Genomic DNA, 21,537 nt, shown 5'->3' with positions numbered 1-21,537 from the left:
GTATCTGAAGTCTTAAAAGACGAGACTTAGCGAGGAAGACTGGGGAAGGCATCCCAGCCAGAGCAGACAGCACGAGCGGACGCTTCCTCGTAGAACACAAGGCAGGCTAACAGCAGAGGGTGGTAGGTATGGGTCCAAAGGGGCAGCACGAGGGAGGTCTCTGTGGTGATGGGACAGTCCTGTGTTCTCACTGTGGTTAAGGTTATCTTAACATACACGTGATGAAATGGCACAGAATTTAAACAAAACCACCAAATACTCCGTGGCCTGAAACAATACAAATTAATCACCTTCCTGTTCTACATATCAGGGGGCTGACGCACACCCCACTGGGTTAGCCCCAGAAGTCAAAAGGACACACCACCCCTCCCAGCATCTCTAAGGGGAGAATTGATTCTGTGGTCCTTCCCACCTTCTGGAGGCTGCTCACCTCCCTTGGCTCCCGGCAGCTACTCTCCATCTGCACAGTCAGCAGTGTCTGGTGAGCCAGCTCTCTGATTCCTTCATCTGACTCCCTCTTCCACGTTCAATGAGCCTTACATCATATTGGGCCCACCCAGATAATCCTGGACCATCTCTGATTAAAACTCAGCTGATTAGTAACCTGAAACTCATCTGCAACCTTAATTCCCCTTTGCCATGTGAGCTAACATAGTCACAGGCTCACCTCTGAGGGCCAGAATTCCGTCTACTGCAGAACTGTACACTCACACGGGGCCGAGATCTGCTTCCCAGTTTTCATACCTCACTAGACTTACGTAAGATGTAAGCATTTTAGAAAGCTGGATAAAGAGTAAATGGAATAATTTTTTTTAAAAGAGTAAATGGATCCTCTTTGCTATTTTTTGTAGCTTCCTATGAATCTATAATTATTTCAAAATAAAACTTTTTAAATATTCTTTTAGAAACAGCCAATAGTTAAAGGACATATAATACTCATATGGCACAAAGTACTTTATGTTTATTATCCCATTCAATCCCCACGACTCTCTGAGACAGGTACTCTTCCCATTCTCCAGATGAGGAAACTGAAGCCAAGATCGCTTTTATTAATAATTCTAATTAATTTAATAATAGGTTTCATTAACTTAATTTGGCATTTTGAATCCGAATAGGGTGACTGTAAAGGTTATATCTTAACATTTGTTAGTTTTATGGACTCAGATTAATGAGAATGATTATCATTAATGAAAAAAAAGGGGGGGCCTCGAAGACAATGACCCCAGGTGAACCTTAGGAGGCCATCTGTGGGGCTAAATGCTGACCCCTTTATCAGAAAAAAAAAGGCCTAAAAAAAAAAAACTGACTGTGGCCAAGGAAAGTAGAAGACTGCAAGGGGACTGACAGTAGAAGAATGCTTTGGAATCCATTGCTCACGAGTTAATTTATAGGGCAATGGCCTACTAAATGCCAGCTGTCTTTCTTTTCCTTCCTCTCTCCCAAACACAGGGATCCAAGAACAAAATCAAGCCATCTGCATTAATCCTTTGCTTTCGAGAAGTGTCTTCAAGGATGTGCAGCACAAAGAATCATTCCCACCTCTTCACGGTTTTCAGCTCAGGGGACTGGACAGCTGACCATGACCGTGTCCAAAAGAGAGGCCACCCAGATTCTCTTCTGGGAATCTAAATCTGCAGTTGAGTCACACCAGACAGAAGAGTAGAGCTGAATCCTCCCAAGAGCAGTTCATGGGAAGAGACTGTTCATGAGTTCCTGGTCATGGTGACCCGTGGGGCCCCAAACACATGGATGAAAGCTACACACTTAGGATGACAGTCTGAGGTACACTGGGGCCCTGATGCACCAACTATGGGCTGCTCCCCTCAGAAAAATAAGCTACAGACTGATTCCCTTTTTGTTACATGCAACAGAAGTCATATCAGATACAGTATCATGTCTCCCTTCTCAAGTTATCCAGTGTTTTCTGTTGCTTGCAACCAAAGAGCCCTAAGGTACTCAGTGCCTCGGTCCATAACACAAAGATGGAGATTCTCCTGTTCTATATTCACTTTCCCTTCATCCTTCCACTCTCATTCCCATCAAAACTAAAGCTTTTCTAGAAATATAAACACACACACACACACACACACACACACACACACACAAATCCTCCCAAGCCCAGGGCTCCTAAAGGTTTCTGGAGACTGCTTCTGGGTTGCAGCCGACACTCAATTATTACCTCCTCTAGGAGGTAGGAATCAAGTGCATATCATCCTCTAATTCTGAATTTAAGGGACAAAAACTCCTCTAACACAAAGGGAAAGTGACTCATATCCCCTTGGTGTTTTCTAAAGGGATATTGTTAGGACCAATTTTTACTCCTGGATCTTTTGTGCTCCAGGGTAGAAGCAGGCAGCGGTCCAAACACTGTGTAACCTTTTCAGCAGCCATAAGGAAAAAGTCACTACCACTTTGCTTTTTAGACCGAGGCTGAAGAAAGAACACGCAAAGCCAATGCACAAGGGGATTAGCAATGTCTTCCAAAAAAGAAACAGAAAATGTTTATGGGGAGTGAAAATGAATGATAATGGTCTCACTGTCCACTCTCATTTCCTAGCGGTTCGACCAAGTCCCTGGATGTCATAAACACTGAAAGGGGAATAAAAACGCTCTAATAAATCAAGGTGAGGACACTGGGAAGGGAGCCGGCGGCGAGGCACACCTGCTGAGTCGCTCACTCTGGACAGTGAGTCAATAAGCAGAACCCACACGGGGGAGGCCCCCCCAGCAGAGAGAACATGGATTCCTCCAGCTTCACACAGTGTGAGCACACACACACACATCCTCCGGTTCTGAGAACGGGGGCGATGGCTCTTCTGTGGCATCATCCCACCTTCCCACCCACTGCTTCTCTATGCTGCAGCCTAGCATTTCTCAAACTCAGCACTGCTGCCATTTGGGGTCAGGTAACTCTGTACAGGGGCTGCCCTGCACACTGCAGGATGCTTAGTGCATCCCAGGCCTCGACCTGCTAGATACCAGGAGCCCCTCTCTAACACGTTGTAATGAACAAAGAAGTGGCCAGGCACTGTCAAACGTCCCCTGGGCGGCACAGTCGCCCCCAGGGAAGAACCAGTGCTTTGCCTGACCTCTGTGTGCCTGTGTGCATTTACCTAAAACCCCGTCTGCACTCAAGTCTCTACAGTTACTGATCCCATCCTCCACTTGGGTAGCCTCTACTTATCCTTCAGACTCAGCCTCAAAACAACTTTTGTCCAACAGCCTTCCCCAACTCCTCCGTTCCTTGGAGGAGTTTGCTGCCCCTTCTTCAGCTGCCCCAGCTGCCTGGACTACAGAACCCCCACCCTACCCATGGACTTGTCTCCTCCCAGGCCTCTCCTCCAGATTCTAACTCCTTGCAAGCAAGAAGCAAGTGTATTTCACCTTTGTGTCCCCAGTGCTCAGGAGAGCGCCGGGTCACAGCAAATGTTCAAGAAAGGCTTGTTAGAAATATGAACCGTAAACAAGCAAAGAGACAAAGGGAAGGGCCAGCCGGAGGCACATCACAGAGCACATATGAGGACATGACTCTACAGCTTTAAAAGCAGCAAAGAGGGGCGGGTACAGGTCGGCGGTAGAGCGCATGCTTAGCACGGACAAAGTCCTGAGTTCAATTCCCAGCATTTCCGTTGAAAAAATAAAAATGAACAAAAGCAGCAAGGAAAAGTACTCCAGCCAGGAGCCTACTACCTGAGAGGGAATGTAGGGGAAAAAAAAGTGGGGGGAGGAATTACATCATCATCACCACCTGACAGGAACGGAATTTCACAGGTTACAAAGCAGCAGAGAAGGCAGTACAGGAATTTTTTAAAGCCCCATTTTCCAGATTAGAAAATTGAGGTTCAGAAAGGTTAAACACCTTGTCCAAGTCTATACAGTGAAGAAGTGAAAGAGCTGGGAGTTGAAGCTAAACTTTTAGGTCCCTGTGCCACCAAAAGTACTCAAGGCTACACTCGGGGTCAGAGTTGTCCATTCAAGTCATACGGCCAGGGGAAACATGGGGAACATTTTAAGCAGAAGACAACTTGGATTTCTTGCCAAGATGCTACGTGTGTGACGAGAGAGGCACTCGTCCTCACTGCGTGGGGGAGGGACAGGAGGGGACATGGTCCTCCTGGAAAGGAATCTGACAGCACATGACAAGAGACCCTGTGATGCTCCAATCTCTGAACTAGCTCTTCCACTTCAGGGATTTAACCTCACAAAACCACGTTCACACACACACTGAAGGGTCAGCGCACAGATGGAGACATTGTTTAACAGCAGAAAAACTCACAACAACAAAAGTAGACGCCTCCTAAATATTGAACAATAGGATGCTGGTTAAATAAACACAGATGCTCTCCACTGAACACTATGCTTCTGTGTACAGTGGAGTTTACTAGGAGAGTGCTAAAACCGGAGGAGGTACCTGGCTACAATGTTCCATGAAAACAAAGGATTCACATTTTTTTAAAATGCAATCACGACTTCAACAACTTGTGGCATAGTCACACGATGGAATACCTTACAGCCAGGAAAACAAAGGATGTGCAACTGTACACAACATTAAGCACAAATCTCATAGGCGTAATGTTGAAAGAAAGAAGCCAGACACACGTGGGCACCTACAGGATGATTCCACTGACAGAGGTGATTCTACTTATGTAAGATCCTAAACAAAACCAACCTTCGCTGTCCCACATCAGGACAGTGGGGAGCCCTGGTGGGGTCTGGGGGATAATGACTGAACGAGGGCAGAAGGCCCAGGGCTTCAGAGTTAGGGTTTCTTTCTTGATCCAGGTACTGACTGCCTGGACGTGCCCAGTTTATTAACGCATCCGGCAGGAAGAATGTATTATGTCCACTTTCCAGCATGTGTGTTTCATCTTCAAAGAGCTTTAAAACCACAGCCACAATTCCATAAAAACAAGAAGCTGCTTTCTACTTCTCTATACTATCCAAATAACTCAATAATAAGCATTTTTATGGGGGGAGGGAGGAAACAGTGCTCAAACAAAATACTTGGCAGGGTCACATGAGCATACCAACAGTGTTCAGAGACTTGGGGATGGGTGTGGGTGTGTGTGTGGGGGTGGGTGTGTGTGTGGGTGTGTGGGTGTGTGGGTGTGTGTGGGTGTGTGTGTTACCAAGAGAAGCGTTCCCAGTCTGGAAGAAGGAGGTCCTTCTAAACCCCACAAGAGCAAAGTGAGTGCTTTCTCTCATTAACATGGCTATACCAACGAATCAGAGAGACAGATTTAAAATCTGGTGGGAATCAATAAAGAGACTATCAAGATCCATCACAGTAAAAAGTATGAAAACACATACAGCAAAATACTCTGCATAGGTAGTCTGGATGATTTGTATTTTCCTCTTCTTACCTGTATTTCTGTATTTTTTTTTAAGTAATGGAAATGTATGCATTATTTGTGCCCAAGTTACTCACTGGGAAATGGGGGTAACAGACACGTGACTCACAACGAGGATTAACAAGCAGAAAACCATGGACGCACACATTCAGGAACATAAGCATACTTAAAAAGTGATTTTTTTCTTCTTCATCATATAATTACTTTAGTATTGCATACAATTTGCAAAAATGACTTTAAGAGTACAAGGTGAAAGATTTTTCTTCCAAAAAACAAGAGTTTCACTTCTCGTGGGAACATTTATAATACTCCTTTCCCAGTGATTATAGGTACATAACAATTTTACATAAAGGTAGCTCTTTGAAGGAAATCTCTACTTTTGCCCCGTGTTTAATGCTTTCTTACATAAGAAAACTTGATTTTTATATAGCAGACAGAAGAAAAGGACATAAAATGGGTGACCAAGGAACAGGAAGAGAGAGAGACTGCCGTGGCGGCAGGATGGAGGGAGGGAGGGGTAGATGGATGGAATGAAGGATGCGTGAGTGGGTAGATGGCTGGCTGGCTGTACTGGTAGTTGTGTGAGTGTGAAGGTAGATGTGTGGATGGAAAGACAGCTGGATGGATGGATAAAAACTAGAATAAACTGCCTAGAAATGGCCGAGATATCCAAATGAAAGAGAAGGTCTCTCTCTGTGACAGACGCCAACAAGAATTCCCATCCCAAGCATGGACTGACTTCCCAGGGGGGCCCTAGCTGACCATGAAAGTGGGAGGAAGTTGGGAGAAGAAACTGAAATGACTCAGTAAATAGGAGTAATGACTTTAAGGTGGAGGTGGCCACAGTGGTTGTGGTCAGGGACTGGCAGCAGCAGGAAGATGTATGTAAGGAGTCTTGTTCTAAGGACTCTTGCCTATACGTCCAACACTTTTTTCAAAGTGCTTTCCATTCTTTATCTGGTAAAGAAGATGAAGGTGGCAGATGGAATTACGATTGCTAGTCTGCTGACCTCAAGATGCGAAGACTGTCCTTCACATCAGTGTGAACCCAAGGGCCTTAGAATGGGGAAAGAAGGCAGAATAGAGGATGAGAGACATGGCCACTTGGGAAGGACTTGGCCCAATGCTGCTGGTTTACAGATGGAGGAAGGCACCCAGAGTCAAGGAATGCAGACGCTCTCTGGGAGCTGGAAAAGACAAGGAATGGATTCTCCCCAGTGCCTCCGAGAGAAGACAGCCTGCCAACACCTTGATTTTCACCCGGTGAGATTTGTCTTGGACTTCTGACCTCCAGAAGGCAATAAACCTGTGTTGTTTTAAGTCATTAAGTTTGAGGTAATTTAGCACGGCAGTCATAGAAAACTAATACCCCCAGGCTACTTTTGAAAAATAATTTTTATTACATAAGCAGCATAGTTTCCCCTTTAAAGACATGTAAGCATTATGAACAAGGCTAAAGGCCCAAATGGCTCTCGGTTCTGGAACCTTTTCCCTACTCCCCACCCCCTACAGAGGTAATGCTACTAATATATGGATAATACATATAATATATATGTATATATATATATATATTATGTAATTACATAATAAACTATGTATAATAATACATAGTATATATACAATATAATTATATGTAAAGTATATTAAACTATTATGTAATATGCAGTTAATATATATTAATAATGTTAATAAATATATAAAATAACAATACATATTCTATGAAATAAGCAGTTTAATATGCTAAGATGATACATACAAAATAATACATAATATATGTTATATATATGTACATATATATATAATAAGCAGGAGACGTTCTAGGTCTCCTGGTCTGCATTTCCTCACATATATGTGCCCAGGTCACACTGTCTGCTGACTCCTTCAGCAGTTCCGTCATGAAACAGTTAACACCTCACCAGGAAGGAAACCAGTTCACCAAGCTGGGTAACTACAGAGGGGGCCCAGTGTCTGCTTGTGCTCCTGGGGGGAAGTGACAGTGTGAGCATCTTCCACATACCCTCTGTCTCCCTTCCAGTTATAAATCCTCCATTGTGGAGCCTGTGGTAGGAAGTGAGCTCTCCGAGTCTGAATCTGTTAAGCATCCATCGCTTGGAAGATCAAGAAAGGAATTTGTTTATACGTGTAGGGCCTTATATTACCAAAAACATTAGCGTAAGATGTACAGGGAGCTTGAGCAACAGCAGAACACCCGGTGCAGCCGTGAGCTGCCACCGAGAGGTGATGGACGCGCACAAAGCTCCCAGAAGTGCACTCACCACACCCGCCCCTCCTGTTTTTTGACCCTCAGGTCCTCTGGTCTTTTTCACAAGTCTTATATCTGCTCCCCAAGTCCTCTGGGAGATGGCTTGCAAACCAGAGATTAGTTGATACTTTCAGAGCCCTAGGTCTTTGAAATCCTCCTGAAACCCCATTTACGCAGCTCACACTTTCCACACTCAAAATCTGAGTGTCTGCTCTGATCCCATACCTGGCTCTTGTCCATAATGTCAGTGGGAAGCCCCTGCCCTCCAAGTTGGCTCCTGGTCTCCACTAGTGAGGTCTGTGACTCTCCGAAAGTTTAACTGGGTTCTCCCAGGGCTAAAACACTGGATAGGGGTGGGGGTACACACAGAGAGGGGTGCAGTAGCCTACAAGGGTGAGAAAAACTTCCATCTCCCCAGCCCTATCCTCACTAGTGGCAGCCAAGTTCTAGAGCAAGGACAAGGTATGTAAACCCTGATCCCAGAGAGATGCCAAAGGCACTGAGACGAGGCATGGCTTTTCCACCATGACCAGCACATGGCATGCAGCCGGACGTGCCTGGGGAGGGGCTGGCAGTGGCTGCCGCATCACAGTGACCGCTGGTGTTATTACAGACTCGGTTCCACTGATCAGCTGTGATGGAAAGCCCTTTTGATATATAGCCAAAGCCATCAATCTGGAGATCTGGCCTTGCTCTCAGACGTGAGAACAAACGAGCTCCACAAGGAATAAAATCAGCTTGTGTTTGTTATTCGGTGAAAAATTCATTCGTTTTGATCAACAAACATTGTGTGTTCTAATGTGCATGAGTGCTAGTGTGTACAGGAGACAGATGTGTGCCACGTGGTGTGAGGCTGAGCCCAGGGGGACACTTCTCCGGAAAAGACAGAAACAACTAAAGTGTAGCTAAAGGAAATTCATGAGTAGAAGGAAACATATTCAGTGAATGTTCTTATGGAAAATGCTGTATTACTTTTGGATATATGATCATACACATACAAACACACACACACACACACACACACACACACACACAAACCACCAATCGGTTGACCACGGTGGGGTAAGGGAGTGGCTGGGGATAATGATAGTGATGAAGACAGTGATGATGGAGGAAGAGAACTAAAGGAGGAAGACACAGGGAAAGTGACAATACCCAAGGCTCGCAGCTGTGACAGTTACCGAACGCCTACTGAGGCCAGTCTAAATAATGCACACGTGTGACCTCACTTAATCCTTTCAACAATTCTACTGTGTGTCCAATTATTATCCCCACTTTAGAGAGGGGAACGCTCAGACTGAGAAGAGTTATGCCATGGTCCAAGGAGGGGAGCCCGGCTTCAAATCCACGGCATCTGCCTGATTCCAGAGACAACATTCATGGCCACCGAGCAGACGCTGCTGGTGCCCCTCTCCTGTCATTCTCTCCATCCTCCTGGTTAACAGCACCCCAGTTTAGTTCTGAGGAGCCACGTACCTAGTTAAGAACAATCAGCTCTCCAGACTCCCTTGCAGCTATAGGTGGCCATGGGTTAAGGTCCCAGCCAACGACAGGCCGGCATGCACCTCTTGCCATCACCAGCCCCGTTCTTCTTGCTGGAGAAGCAAATGTGACACCTGGAGGCTGAGCAGCCACATGCTATAAATGGCGGAGGGGAGAGACCAGGCAGCCCTGGTTCTGATGGCATCAGGTAGTGAGCTCCCAAACTGAACGGCCTGCCTTTGAGTCTCTTGCCATGAGAGAGAAGTGAAGGACTAACTGGGAAAGCTGGGGTCCCACTCGAGCCCTTGTTGATGCAGGCACTGTAAAAAAGATGAATCCCAGTCAGCGCAGGACCCACAACACTCCCTTCCTCCCACCCGCTGTACAGCCCGGGTGTCACATGTCAGGTCTGGTTCTGGTTCTGAAGCTGCAGGGTCACAGCACTCGACCAGAATCAGAATTTCGCCATCTCAAATGGGTATTTTTTTTTAAGGTGCAAACTGTAGGGCCTGTAATAGTAGAGACATCCAGGGAGTCTCTGTTCAGGAGAAAGAGCAGGGTAAGAAGAGCCAGAAAGCAAGCCATCAAGCCAGCCTGCTCATGAAGAGAAACGCCGAGGGAAGGAACACGGGATCCCACCCGCCTTCATTCTGACCGTCTGGACTTGTATTGGGTTCTTACTGTTGCTGTAACAAATAACCACAAGCGTGGGGCTTCAAATAACACAAACTTACTCTCTTACAATTCTGGAGGTCAGAAGTCCAAAATCAGTCTCACTGGGCTAAAATCAAGGTGTCGGGGGTCTGGTTCCTTCTGGAAGGTCCAGGGAAGAAACTCTTCCCTGCCTCTTCCAGTTCCTGGAGGTTGGCTGCTTCCCTGGCTCACGGCTGCATCACCTCTGCTCTCCCTGATTCCATTACCAACCTGGCCACCACCTTCCACTTCTGTGTCAGATTTCCCTGTGCCTCCCTCCTATGAGAATACCTGTAAGGACATGCAGGGCCCACCTGGAGAGTCCATGATAAAGTCCTCATCTCAGGATCCTCAACTTGACCACATCTACAAAGTCCTTTTGTGCCACTGAATGCCACATTCCCAGTTTCCAGGGATTAGGACCCAGCGATCTTCGGGGCCATTACTCAGCCCACCACAGCCCTCCATTCATTTAACTGCTGGTGAGTTCACTGAACACCAGGCATTGTGCTAGAACAAAGGGACAGCAGTGAACCAGGACTGTAAAAAACACCTTTTCTGACAGACTCTGCTTACTTTCCTGGTGAGTCAGGTCCTAGAAAGTATTCTTAGCATATCAACCCCAATGAGAAAAAGATAATGGTGCAGGATCAAAAGTTAAGGGTACTGGTGGGTTCTTGCACAGGTATTTTGGAGTGCTGTGACAGGAAACTCTGAAGAAGAAAGCAAAGAGGTTGGAAACAGGTCATAAAAGAGACAATAACGGAAGCCTCAAATGAAGAGGAGGTGGGGCTCCCTGGAAACTGTGAGAAGAAGTGAGGTTTCCTGGAAATTGTGAGAAGTGGGGTCTCCTGGGAATTGTGGGACGAAATGGAACTGACTGGGAATTGTGGGAGGAAGGAAGGTTCACATTTCTAGACTCTCTAATCTGCAGTAAGAAACTGTGACCTTCTGGTCACAGATGAAGCAAGCCCAACAAACACACCGAAACATCATTATAAACAGAGTGAATAGCTAAGGCCACACAGGGGGCCTGTCTTCAAAAGCGCCCAGATGAACTCGAATGGAACTCTGGGGATCTCCGTAGGGGGCACGAGGCAGGATTCTGAAGCTGCTGTTGCCACAAGGGAAAGAAAATCTTCAGTGGGACCCTGATCACTTGACAAGCCAACACATAACCACCCCAGGAGCCACACCATAGCTGGGCTTACCCTTTTAGAATCTTCTACCATAAAATGCATAGAATATTATTATTCCATGATGCACCTCCCCAAATCCTTCCTACTTCACATTTTCCTTGTATCATTTGTTCCCTTTTTGAAAGAAGGAAGAAGAAAGAAGCCATCCATTCATTATAAAAGCACCTGAGCTACAAAAAAATGTAAGTTCCTAAAAGGAAGACTAGGGCAGTGACACACAGATGCTTCTCCACACCGTCCCTGTGGGTGGGTGTCTATAATATAAACACAGCTCAAATCACTTGTGGGCCGTCCCAGCACAAGCAGACTGGCCACGTGAAGGACAGCTGGGCTCAGACCTGTTCCCAATCAAAGAAAAGTTATTCGTCTTGGTGGTCTGACCACTCAACTTAAACAAAAATAACTGAGCCAACTTTCATCAATGAGCCTTTCTTTGAATCTGGGGGAATAAAAAAAAGAAGAAGAAGAAGAAAATAAAAAGTGAGAGTTGACGACTGGTTATGGTGATGTTTGGCCACAAGGTTAATAATGATGGGTTTCAGGTCACTGGCAATTTCTCATTTCAAACTGACTTGCACCATCGCCCCTCAAGGCCTGACTGTTTAATGTGGGCTGCAGGGCACCCACACTCCTTCTTGGACACCCAAGTGGCAGGTGAGTGACATTCTGCCATTATATCATTACCAAAAACGAGGGACAGACACTTCATCCTTAAAATAAAAAAAGTGCTCATATGTTCAAGCTCCATCAAGAGCCAGAGACTTGTTCAGTCTCATAATGACTGAACTTGAATTAGTTAGTGACTTGTAATCGATTCAGGGGAGCCAGGCTCTTTCTTCCAAGGGAACTTAGGAGGTAAAAATTCTAAATATCCCTGCAGTCACTCAGAATACTCCACTGCTTTTCCCTCCATACTGTTGGGCACTTTTTCTCAGATGCTCATTTCACTTCTAAGTGGCCCAACTGGAGGTTACATGGCTTTTCCTCCTAGTACTGACAGCAGGATGGAGGGACAGAAGAATGAATGATTAAAGCTGCTTAAAGTGGAAAGGGGAGCATTAGGGAGTGGTGGAGATGATGGAAAACTAGAAACCACACGCTCTTCTGATGCCTTTACTCAGCTCCAGCTAACTGCTGCCTCCTCAGCCAATTTTTAAACCTAACGGGAAAGCCAGATGCTTACGTGAAATCTCTCAATTTGTGTACATATCTCAACGACTCTTTTCAATCACTGTGTGAGCAAAACAAAACAGGATGACTAGTAGGTGATGTCCACTGATGCAGAGGAACATCACACTGAGTTTTCTCCTCTGGAAGTCACGTCCAAAGCCATGGCTGGTCCCTGGACTGGGACAAGACAAAAGTGAAAAGGGGAGGCAAAGAGGTAGGAGGAAAGTCTGGGAGCTGCAGGCTGGTCTTAAGACTTTCATCAGTGATATATTTGCCTGTCAAATTTCATGACCCTGGGAGGATGATAAACACACTCAAAAACCTCATCTAATTTTAGAGCGAGTTACTTTGACGCATGAACCAACTTGTGGGCAGATCAGCCCCCACTCCGTGACCTAAGCGATGCCAAATACCCTCTGAAGGAGGGAGACTGTGGGCTCTGTTCTCCCACCCTGCACCGCATTCGTCAGGTCAGGAGCTGTTTCTCACTCCTGTGTTCCCAAGGTGAGCCTTCAGTGGCAAGAGGCAGTCCTGATCTGCACTGTTCCTTCCTGCATTCTAATTATAGGCAAAGAGCCCTGAGGTCTTGGAGGATTTGGTTTCTTAACCTGAGACTTGAATCTTCTTCCCACAATATTCTTGTCTTACGGGCTGTGCCACGGGGCCCTGGGGAGACTTGCTCTGCCTGAGATAAACACAGTGCACTCCCACAGTCCTAATTCACAGAGATATATATATATATTTTTTCCTCCTCCCAAGTTTCACCAAAGGAAATCCTTCCCACAGTCAGTCTTCACTAGGCTGGAAGTCAAAACCAGGTTCACAAAAATCCAACAAAACACACAAGAAATTAAGTTTCCCTGATAACATAAAAGTACTGAAAAATAAAGAAAAGCCTTGCTCGCTGGAAAAGGAAATTGGCAGAATCCACAGTAATCTAACTGGACAAGGACCTGCCTGTGACCCCTACCGCCACCCCACCGTCCCAGGTCCAAGACATTCATCAGTGATATATCAGTGATATATTTGCCTGTCAAATTTCATGACCCTGGGAGGATGATAAAAATTTTAAAAACCCTCTATTAAAACAGACTAATAAGATTTAATACCAAATATTACATGTGAAGCTTGACTCTAGACTAACTGAAAACAAAAAGCTATGAAAGATATTTTAAAGATAACTGGGTAAATCTGGTTACAGACTATGCATTCTTTTATGTTAGTGAATTATTATCAATTTCATAGACATGATAATGTTGATAAAAATGACTATGTATAACAACGATTTTAGTTTTAGAAGTCGCTTGCCAAAGTACTTAAGGATAAAGTGTGTCAATGTCTGCAACTTACATATGTGGGTGGATGGACAGATGGGTGGGTGGATGAGTGGATGTATGAGTGGGTGGATGGGTGGGTGGATAGGTGGATGGACGGGTGGATGGATGGATGGATGGATGGGTGGGTGGGTCGATGAACAGATAGACAGATGGTTGGACAAATGAACAAAACATGGTAAAACATCAGCAAATACTGAATCTAGGTGATCAGCGTATGGCTATTCACTGCACTATTAAAGTATTGTCTGAATTTTCTTTATGCTAGATAATTTTTGCAATAAAAAGAAACCTGTTATTTTCAGAATTTCAGTGTTTTAATTAATCTTTTAAAAATGCACATGCTTTTTAAATCACGTCTTATGAAAAACTCCCATGTGGAAAGCAGGGGTAAAGTGAGAGTGCCTCCAGTTAATATTATAGAGAAGAGGGTCTGACTGCTGAGATCCCAGCCTGAGGGTCTTCTCCAAGACATCTCGAGAACATTAAACCCGCCTTCAACTGATCGATGAGGAAACTGAGGTTCAGAGAGGCTCAGTGACTCCCCAACAATCACATAGCAAGTTAGCAGCTGATGCAGGGACCTGATGGACCCCAGGGGTCCTCTCCACAGTGGACTGGACCACTGAGTTGACTGGCCTTGCCTAATTCACAGCTGATTTTCACGAGGGTAAAGGATGCCTTAGCAATGATGTTATCATTCATCCTTTGTTCCTCTGAAATGATTTTCTCAGAACCACATACTTCATATACACGTCCTCCTTTTTTCTATTCACCCAGTAAACTCTTTATCACATTTATTGTAAAGGGCATTGTCCTGGGCCCTTAGGGAAAAGGACAGGCCCACAGCTCTGGGCCCTGCCCTGGACACACTGACACCCTACAAGTCCTATACTGGTGTAAAGGACAAATCCCTCAGAGCTGTTCCCAAAAGGGTCAACTTCTAAAAATGGTTTCCGATCATTATATCTCAGTGACAGGAGAAAAAATGTTATCTTGATAGTAAAGGATTTAAATTTATTGCATGGCTGAAAATGGTTAGTGAATTGAAATTATGAAGTAATGAATCATTTCCTGAAAAAGTTAAGCTGCTAGTCATGCCCCGGCACAAAGAACTATTTAGGGATGTCGAGAGAGAAAAAAAAAAAAAAGAAAGAAAGTTAGGAAGCCTACCCAGGAAATTATCCCTAAGTGTATACACTTTCTTGAAGATTCAATGACTTTTAAAAGAAAAGAAAATTGAACAGACTTCATGACTACTATAGGAAAAAATTAAGCTGTCTCCTAATTTCTGCTCAGTTCTTCTGTTTCAAGCACTGTCCTTATAAGTATTGGAACCATCTGAATTTCACAGTTTGGCTCATAGGCAGCCCCTACATGTGACGCAATACTATGGCCGGGACTTTCACACCACCTCCTGGACTCTGGGAGATAGTTCCCACCAAATCTCGCCACACAGCAGTTGAGACAACTTGACCCTGAACTCAGCCCACGTTCTTAGATAGCAACACCGATGGCTCACTTACTAAGAAATGGGGTTTCCAGCCACCGCTCAACAGATGTGGAAGAAACTAGAGCAACACCATAAACTGATGTTGCGTGCTGGTCTCTACTTTCAGGCCCAGTTCTTCTTTCTTCTTGGTTGTGCTTCCTAAGAAATGTGGGCAATTGGGGTTCCCTACATTTACGCCATCAAGGTCATGTCAAGTGGTCGAGGTCACCTAAGGCTCTGGGGCTGAGAAGGTGCCAGGTCCCCGGCCCGGTGGGGGGAGCGCTCACTCCTGGGATTACAGGACGAGAAGGCAGCCTGCACGATCCAGCAGCTGTGCCACGTGGTGTCACCGACTGAGCTTCACTTGGGCAACCAAAATCCTCCGAGCAAGAAGCCTTCTTTGCTCAGTCATTTCCACGGCCTCAAATGGAAATCACTTCTTAACAAGGTTCTACAAACGACAGGTTGAAGGTGCTTCTTCCAGATTCTCTGCCCACAGTCATGTGGAGTGCTGCTGGAAGGCTCCCCACTCAACGCCATAATTACCAGAAAATGGAAAAACCCCAGAAATACAGGGGCTGTGGAACGGGGTTGAGGGGCTGAGGGCAACTGCTGATCTGTGCAAAGATCAAAGCCGTGCAGAAACCACCCCCGGGTTTACACAGCTGCATGCTCCGTGCAAGAGCTGTAAAACAAACAGGACTGGGACGGGAGGGAAGGTCTTGTGATGGGGACTGTGTGGGTGTCAAGGACTCCCCAGGACATCAAATGCACCAGGAGGCCAGAGAGCCATCTCACTCCAGGCCTAGAAAAAGAAGCTTGTCGTCTTTTCCAATCCGGGCCATATTTTGATCGGATTAGAAGATTTCACCAATTCAGCCTTCTGAAACATACTAACAAAGACAGATGAGAACTGTTAGCAAATATGCAAAAAAGTTCTCAAGTTGAATCAACACCACCACCGTCACCACCACCAACAACAACAAAAAAGGAACTGGTCAAATCTTAATAACCTGGGGCTGAGAAACTCCCTGCTCCAGCTTATCTTGTTTAGTTGCTATGTACAACATCGGAATGAGACCCAGAGCTCTTAAAACTCCTTTAGGTGCATAAATTCCTAAACTAAATAATAACAAAGCCATATGTTACCTTATTTTAAGATATGAACTGCTGTACACCGCACAAGCACAACAGCAGGGCCCAGCTATCACCTGGATGCTCTAGAAACAAAATCATCTCATAAGCCTTGCAAATGCTGGTTTTTATTTTTTTGTTTTTTTGGCATTACAAAACTTTCATATTTCCCCTGTGTGCAGAGGTATAATTTCTTTACAGGGTCGTTCTCCATGTCTTCAACTTGATATACATGTAATATTAGGAAATGAAAATAATATATATATGCGAATTCCTCATTACCGTGTATTAGAAAACAATATGTTTTGCTCATTAAAGGCGCCAATATAAATGCTATAAACCATGAAATTACCTTTGAGCCCTTCCTGAAATAACCAGTTCACAAACGAATGATCCATGCAAAAAAGGCGAGGGGAGATTACAATAATAAGACTAAGTTACATTTTCATTTCGGGATTTTTTTTTAATGTAGAAAAGTACTATTACTGCAAAACCAACAACTGCAGCAGGTACATCCAATTTATACAGGAAGCAGAACAATACAGGTAGATTGAACAAAAGAAGTTCAAAGCAGGGCTTTTCATGTTTTCGAAATGTAATGCAGAACTTGTATTTACAACAAATTATCTCAATAAGCGAATTTTCCTTCAGGTTTTCTTACTTCAGAGGAGTTGCTATAAAAGCAACGATGGCAAATGCATTTTACTAAATAACTTCGATGTTTTTCAAACTTAGAAAGTGAGACTCGTCCCTACTGATGACCAAGAGCTGTGGACAGCAGGAATCTTTTCCCATGAGTCAATATTCTCGAGGCTGAAACTAGCAGAACCCAAAATTCCATGTGATTCACAAACAAGCGCCACCCACATCATCTAAGACGTGACTGAAAATGCAGATCCCTGGGCCTTACTCCAGGGTTCTTGAACCAGAAACTCTGCAGGCGAAGCCCAGAGAGGTGTGTTCTAACAGGCCTCCGGAGAACCCTGGTGTGTGTTCAGGTTTGAGAACCAGGGCCTTGGTCTGATAATGTCGCTCACCAAAGGTGAAGATGACAAAGCTGTCTCCTCTGAGACCCCACTCAGAAGCTCCAGTGGTACCTCCGTTCTGCTCCTCCCTATCCAGGAAGGGACATCCAAGCCAGCTGATCTGCACACTTCCATCTAGATTAATCCTTGCCACCCTCTCCAGGCCATCCTTTCTCATCTGTAAAACTGTGGCAGGTATGTCTTTAATCGAGACAACATGAGAGCCCTGAATTTCCTCCAGCTTCCTCCCACCAGCCCTGCAGGGGCCCCAAGGACACTATGAAACAAACCAGGATGAGAGGATCCTGGACAGGGGATGGCCCACACTTCTGAGCAAGGCCTCCCAGGGATCCTAGGACCTTCCTGCGTGAACCCCCGGTAGAAAGCCATGTATGTGCCTGCTTTGGGCCAGTCCTGTACAACTCATTCACTCACTCATTTGTTCATTTAATTAGTGAGTCACTCACAATCACGCTCGCTCTTCCTTCAAGCCTAATCAAGCTCGCTCTTCCTTCCTTCCTGTCTTCCTTCACTTCTCTCTCTCTCGCTCTCTCTCTCACTCTCACTCTCTCTCTTTTTTGCTTGCTCCATGCCTGAAACACAAAGCTGTATTAGACTATCCCAACTTTCCCATCTCGTGGGGGACACACACAAACGAATAGATGATTATAATACACTGAGTTAAGTGCAAAATGGAAGTCCACATGAGGATCATAAAGAATGGATGACTGGGGGACGATATTCTTCCTGGGAGAGAGTCGGTCACACACACACATCCCAGAACTGAATCTTACAGAAGGAGGAGAAGCCCACAACGTTGAGGAGGAGGAGATGGGTGGGTTCTGCAGGGGCAGACCATGAACAACAACACGGAGGAGCAGATGGGGCTTCCCAGGTGCAAGCTCTTTAAGGCAAGAAGTCTGCCTCAGTATCTGTACCCCCAACCTCCGGGGCCTGGCCCAGACATGCTGAGTGAAGTCACTGGACAAGCCATAGGGAGTTCGTTGGAGGATGTCACTCAAGGGGCAAGAAGAACACATCAGGGTTCAGGGGGGAGATCCAGACAAGGGGGAGGGAGCTGACTCACCCAGGCATCAGCAGCAGAGGAACGGTGGGGGCGGGGGGCTAAAGGAAGGAGGACAGGACTGAGTGAGGAACCAAGCTGCTTAAATAGGAAAGGACCCTGAAGAAGACTGTGAATCCCCTTCCAAGGGGTATGCAGGAAAAACTAGGCTCTCTCCTGCTGGGATAAGATCCTGTCAGAAATGGCCAGACCAGGCTGGAGCAGAGAATCCCCAGTTAAAGGCCTCCGCTCTGTGACCTGCGTAACTCTCCCCCAGCCTGGGAGAGGTAAGAACATCCTACCGGCCCAGCTGTGTTTAGAGGAGGGGGGCTGCTGCCTTCGAGACCGTAGAACCACTGTAAGGAAGAGGAAGAGATGAAGGAGGGAAGAGGGGACACACAGCCCAGCAAAACCAAGCTGGGACAGGAGATACAGAAGACAAAAGGGGACCATTTCTTGAGATTCCTGTTTCTAAAGAAGCCTGCACTCAATTATAGGAGCGACATGAGAGGGAGCCAAGGTAAGGAGTCTTTACTGCCTGCTCAGTATCACCAGACAGTCCCTGGGTGACTTGCTAGTGTCCTCCTTCTTAATCTTAGCATTGGCACTAGGAAGGCAGGCACAAGATCCCCATTTTCCTGCTGCAGGAATGAGTAGCTCAGAGAGGTGAGGTCACTTGCCTGAAGTCACACAGCTAGTAAGTGGGGGAAGCAAGGTTTATGCTCGGGTCTGACTCCAAAGTCCAGGCTGTGCCAGGCCTAAGTCAGACAGAAGAAAGGCTTAGATAATTGCAGGCTGAAGCGGCCGGCAGGCCAGGCCAGAAGCAGGGGACCAACAAGAAATGGCGAGTTTACCAGAGCATGCCCACAAGGTAGGGGCGGGGAGGACGTCTTCATGAGACCCTAGAATTTCCTAACGTCTTGGCAGAAAACCTCTGGCCTGCATCACTGGTGTGAAGATTCGAACTGGAATCCTTACCATTCTAACCCATCCTGGGAAACCTCACCAAGTATTCTGACAAAGTGCACATTCAGTTCTGCAACTGAGATCTGTCTGAATCCATCTGGCTCTTCTGCGAATCCCTCCAAATACTTTAGGGGTAAGGATGGTGCACTTAAATTTAATGGAATTTCCTGCCATATTCTGCAGTGCCAGAATTGCTCCATCCCGTAAATAAATTTGGGAAGAACTTTTTGTCTTTCTTCATTTAATAGACATAGAACATAATCTTTTAAGTAAATCCTAATTTAAAGGATCCTCGGTCCAAAAGATAATTATTTGGACCACAGAAACAACCACGTGTGGGTGTGATACGGATTGCATGCAGAGCTATAAAAGAAAAAAAAAAAAAACTTGGCTCTGTCATTTTCGTAAAATTGCTGTGTTGTTGCCATTTTTATTGGGTTAATTAAAAGACCATAAAAATCAATTTAAACATGTTTGGAGACAGATTTCCAAATTTTACAAACTGTGCTCAGTTGTCGTGCTAAAGATAAGAAAATGACAGACATCTCTATACTCAGGGTTATTGGAGCAGTTTCTTTCTTTTCTTTCTCTCTCTCTTTCTCTCCCTCTTTCTGTCTTTCTCTCTCTCTAGCTCTCTTTCTTTAATCCATCCATCCATCCTTCCACCCACTCATCCATCCTTTCAACCAACCAAAATCCCCTACTGTGGGCCAAGCATTAGAACAGGAGTAGCCCCTGTTCTCAGGGCACTGTCGTTCTGGTATAAGACAAAAACTGAAGGACATCATTTAGATCAAGGGCAACAAACTTTTTCTGTAAGGGACCAGATAGTAAATCTTTCCAGCTTTGTGCGCCACGTCTCTGCTGCAGTTACTGAACCCTGCCCCCTGACAGATGAAGCAGACACAGAGAACACATACCAGATGAGTGTGACGTGTTCCAATAAAACCTTACTTACTGATATTATCATGTGAATTTCATGTGTCATAAAATATTCTTTTTTTTAATTCTTTTTTCAAACATTTAAAAAATGTAAAAGCCATCCTCAGGCCATACAAAACCCGGGTGTTCTTGGACCCTGATTTACACTGTTACACGGGGAAAGATGACATGGTACAGTTGACCCAATATCCCAAAAGAAGATGGTACGATTGTCAGCTGGTAAGTCCAGGGGCCACCGGATTCCTACATCTAACCCAGCAGACATGGCAGGGGCAGAAAGGAGGCCCCCTTCCCCCAGCTGTTGGCCATCAGAGATGGCTGCTCATCTCAGAGATGGCTGCTTGCCAAGGTCTACGCAGTGGTCTTTGGTGACTCGCCCTGCTCCCTGGTGGCCTTGGCAAAGGGCTCCAAACTTGATAAAGTGATAATTTTGCTTTTTACAGCCGTTGTGTAACTTGGATAAAAAGCCAAGCCAATTCGTTTTGAAAATCTGAAGAAACTGTTAGCCCGCGGATTGAAACCGGGGGGATCCCAGTTACAACCAGACGGCAATTTCCACGGTCAACTTCTGAAACTATCCAAACGTGGTCTCTGACAGAAATGATCAGAGGTCCCTGTGTAATTCCCTGGGTCCTTGTCCTGCCTCGATGGCCGAACCTCAGTCACCAGCCAGCCCAGTTCTAACGACAGAAAAACAGCGCAGTTCACGCGAGTGGCCTTCGGTGGGCAAACGTTCAAGCACATTAAGGTCTTAATATAATTATAATTATAGAACATGTTCAACCAATTAACCACAAATATGCTGTTTATCTGAAAGGCTGCCAACACGGGGAACTGCAGTCAAAATAACATTAGGCTGTGGTCCTTGAGCAAAGAATACACACTGAATCAAAAGACAGATCAGAAGGAAAGGGCCAAAATAAATATTTTATCTGATATTTTATGAATATTTCCTCAAATGCCAGATTAAAATATGTCATCTCAACTTCCCATATATTTACTTGATGAAATCAGATTAAGTGAGTTCATGACACTGTTGAAAAACATCATAAACCAGAGAGAGAGAGAGAGAGAAGTATATTTTGTAAATCTTGGCAGTCAGGCTCTCCTAACGTTCGCCCGAGTATAATGTAAATAAGAAATGGCAATTGGAAGAAGTCATATTTTTTAAGGCATTTAGAAACTTCTCATTACCTCTTATATCTTCCTTAGTTACAGCCTGTAGGACTTTAAGGAAAATTAAACTCTGCCTTAGCAACTAAATACCATAAGCCTTCTCATAACTTTCCTCTAAGAATTTAAAAAAAAAAAAGAACCTGGTTGTACAATCTGTCTATACACAATTTGTACTGCTGTAAAAGCATATTTTGAAAAGTGCTCCCTAAATAATTAAGCTATTCCTTTTACCATACTTCCTATATTA

At 45.2% G+C, this 21,537-nt stretch overlaps 1 protein-coding gene across 9 annotated transcripts in view; it reads right to left on the bottom strand.

The window, feature by feature from the left end:
* WWOX (WW domain containing oxidoreductase) overlaps positions 1-21,537 on the bottom strand; it is a 902,466-nt gene that overhangs the window by 726,386 nt on the left and 154,543 nt on the right. The window lies entirely within an intron of this gene.

This window comes from Camelus ferus, chromosome 9 (assembly GCF_009834535.1).
Source record: "Camelus ferus isolate YT-003-E chromosome 9, BCGSAC_Cfer_1.0, whole genome shotgun sequence".
NCBI classification, from domain to species: domain Eukaryota; kingdom Metazoa; phylum Chordata; class Mammalia; order Artiodactyla; family Camelidae; genus Camelus; species Camelus ferus.
The sequence above is the reverse complement of the archived record's forward strand: the minus strand, read 5'-3'. Positions and strand labels throughout refer to the sequence as shown.